The sequence below is a fragment of the Branchiostoma belcheri genome, unplaced genomic scaffold (assembly GCF_001625305.1).
Source record: "Branchiostoma belcheri isolate BF01 breed outbred unplaced genomic scaffold, Haploidv18h27 scaffold89, whole genome shotgun sequence".
Taxonomy (NCBI): Eukaryota; Metazoa; Chordata; class Leptocardii; order Amphioxiformes; family Branchiostomatidae; genus Branchiostoma; species Branchiostoma belcheri.
Window position 1 is genome coordinate 107153 of NW_017804564.1, and position 3636 is coordinate 110788.

Sequence of the window (3636 nt, forward strand, 5' to 3'; positions counted from 1 at the left end):
GGCTATGGGTGACGTAGGCACTGGCCTGCAAAAAGAGAAGAAAACCGAGTTAGGTAAAGAAAAAATCTGTGCGTACTATGGTGTGCATGTTAAGTCTTGAAACGAAATAGTGCCTAGAATATGTTCTTAATTATCACACAGCAGCGAAATGTGTGAAAATATTGATTTTGAGCCAGACTCTTCGAGCATCAAAATGAATCACTGATTACGACAAAGTTACAAACCTTCACAAATTCTCCGAAGCATGTCTTCACGGGTTGCCCTAGCCCCCTGTAGAGCAGTGCCATGCCAGGGTAGGCGACACTGACGTGGAAGAAATGCACCAGCCCGAAGAGAAGTCCCCACCACACGGCTAGAAACGGACCCAGATTTGTCTGCAGAGTTGTGTAACAGCGCGCCTGGGGAAAATAGATGTGTCCGTTCGAGTCATTAGACAGGGTACAGAAGTATTGTTTTGGTGTATATGTGTGTGTGTGAGTGTGTGTGTGTGTGTGTGTGTGTCACAGTGTATCTGTTGTATGCGCGCGTGTGTCTGTGTGTTTGTGTACGTGTATCTGTGTGTGTATGTGTGTGTGTGTGTGTGTGTGTGTGTGTGTGTTCATGTGTGTTTGCGTGTCTCTGTGCTTGTGCTTGTGTGTGTGCCTCTCTTTCTCTCTCTCTGTGTCTGTTAAAGAGTAGATTTGAATTTGTATATGAGTTACAGTAGTGTAATTACGAGTACAAAATGCCTTAAATATCCTCTTGCATTCTGTTTGTACGGCAAATGTATGTAAAAATCGGCCTTACCCTGGTTTCATGAAACAGCTCGCCAAACTCTGACTCGAAGTTCATGAGAAGCTGGCGGCCGCCTGGGTCTCCTCTGGTCGACACGGCTACCTGCGGGTACAACAAGTAAATCGCTGATTCATCAAACTTCGGGACGTAAGTATTGTTTTGGGTGGCGTTGATTCATGCTATGTTTGTATGCTTGGGTTCCAAAGTGAGTGGGCAGAGATCGGGTTACGATTGATTGACAGGGGTTTGACCCGGGATGCCCTAGGTTCTAGGATGTGGTTGCCAGGATGGTATGAAGCATAAACCACAGTATAATTACGGGGCAAGTTCGTCTCCAATCATACAATCGTACGAGCAATAATGCATATTCAATCATGTAATTTAATGCGAACTTTATCTCCTCCCCGGACGTTTGAAATCTCTGATTTCTTGTCGGGTCAGAAAAAACAACATTTTTGCAATGCATACAGGCCATGATCTGTATAGCCCATTTGTAGTTGTAAAATCAAATATAGTTCTTTCACAATCTCTCACCTGTCTAACACAGCTATCTCTGTCGTCCTGCGAAACTCTCCGTCCGTCCCGACGTCTAGTTCGGACGGAATCGGCGTCCCAAGTTGCCGCCCCTCGTTTGCAGTTCACGCCACTAACACAAGGGGACGCTTTAACGGGACTTCCATAACTCACCGCGAAAGGTTCGGGTAATATGCCGGCTTCACTACGACTAAAACACAACGGTTCTTCCTCCCCATCGGAGCCCGACTCTTCCCCGTCCGTGGTCGCACCCGAGTCCCGGTAGACTGACCGCGCGCTCTCCGGTACCCCGGCGGGCCAACTCCAGGGCAAGGCCCGCCGCCACGACGCGCTACCCCACCCGGCAGCGTGGGTAACGCTCTCGGCCGCGGCGCCTGTCGCCCAACGTAGCATGGCACGCACAGACATTTTTTTCTGGCTACTAGTTCTGAACACTGGGACAATACCGTCTCTAATATAATCAATATACGCGTCCTTCAACTACTATTGTATATTGATTCCAGCGAAACCATTAAGGAAGAGGTACGGCGTTTTCTTCCTACTATTATGTCCCCTCCTTAAAAAGCCAAGAGCTGGAAAGTATCAAGGTTTGATAAAAATATCAAGCGTTGTAGTAGCGTTAACTGATCCTTGTTTTAAACTTGCAGGGATTATCATACAAAGTTATGCCGTGCTTTTAGTACCTTTTAAACATCATTATGACAACCCTTTAAGAATTGTTCTTGGTTCGGTCGGAATGCTGAATGTCTGATGCAAGTTAAGAGAAACCTACGTGATGTCTGAGTGGGAGTCAGAGTCCACTGGCTGATCGACTGAGAAAACTGACGTAATGGACTAACAGATCTAACCATACAATGGGCGTACTCAAAGGTCGTTCTGACAAAATTATGTGCTGCTTTATCTTAACACTATATACATATACTAAGTAAGCATATGTCATGCTTTTAGTACCTTTAAACATCATTATGACAACCCTTTTAGAATTGTTCTTGGTTCGATTTAACCATATCTAACCATAGATATGGATCTAACCATACAATGGATCTACCCAAATGGCGTTCTGACAATATTAAGTGCTGCTTTATCTTAACACTATATACATATACTAAGTAATAGCGTCCAATATTAGTCAATTAACGGCAAGAATAGTGTAGACCTAGTCTCTACCAGACTAACTACGCTGGCTACATATAGGAAAATATTTTCCGGGGGAGTTTGGCCGCCTTGGGGTTTGACTATGCTTCGGAGGGAAAGAAACTACCTCCCCGCGGCCGGACTCCCTTGGCCAATTTGATTCTTTTTTTTGCCGAATTCTACGATCCCTATTCCCGTAGAAAGGCCTGGTGGAGGCTAGTGTAGACCCATTTGTAAATCTAGCCATCCAAGTATTAAAAAACGACAATGGACTTTGTGCAGTTGCAATGCTAAGTTAGCTTTCACATTGTTTGCCCACATGTCTCACTTTATTACGTTTGCTGACCAACAGAGGCAGGCATGGGAGGTCATTAACCTCAGGAGTGCTCGGTCATTGACCCCGGGAGAGCGCTGTCATCGACCCGAAAAAGTTCTGTCGGTTTTTTTCGGCACACCGGAAATGCCCGATTATTTGTCGGCATCACAGTGTTCGGACTTGAAGGAATGTTTTAGAAACTATAGTTCACCTTCAGTTTTTAATCATTATCCATGCGATTGAGGCTATTTTTACCAGCATTTATTTAAATATAATTGTTTGTTTGTTTGTTTGTTGGAAGCATGACAAACAATTATGAACATGGTAATTATCATAAGTTATTAACATTAGGCTAGATAGTGATTTATATTCCACATGGAAGGAAATATGATGTTACATGAACATAACTTTTAATTTGCAAAACCTGAATATGACTTTGGTTACTGTATGTATGCAACATAGAACTCTTGCTTGGATCTTTTTTTCACTATTAATGTCTACTAACTTTCTCTCTCTTTGTTTCTTTTAATAACAGAATCAAAATTCTGTCAGGTCATATGTATCTGCCACCCTGAAGAAATGTCTAAAGAGATCTCCACTGCTACATCCCCCAGTATATTATGCAAATTTGCAAACAGTACATATCTGATGGGTGCTACACTACAGATCTCTCAAACACAGTACTTTATTAAGGCAGATTTTAAGGCATAGTCCACATACTAGTAGAAGTATCCATCATTTGTTGTATATGTATATATTCCACTGGTAAAGTTACTTTGCAAAGAGAAACATCCAACAAAAGGTAAGGAAGCAAGTAGGGTTGCTGGAAAAAGCGGTCCAGTCCCAACAGGCCCGGCCCCTCAAATGTAGAAAAGTTT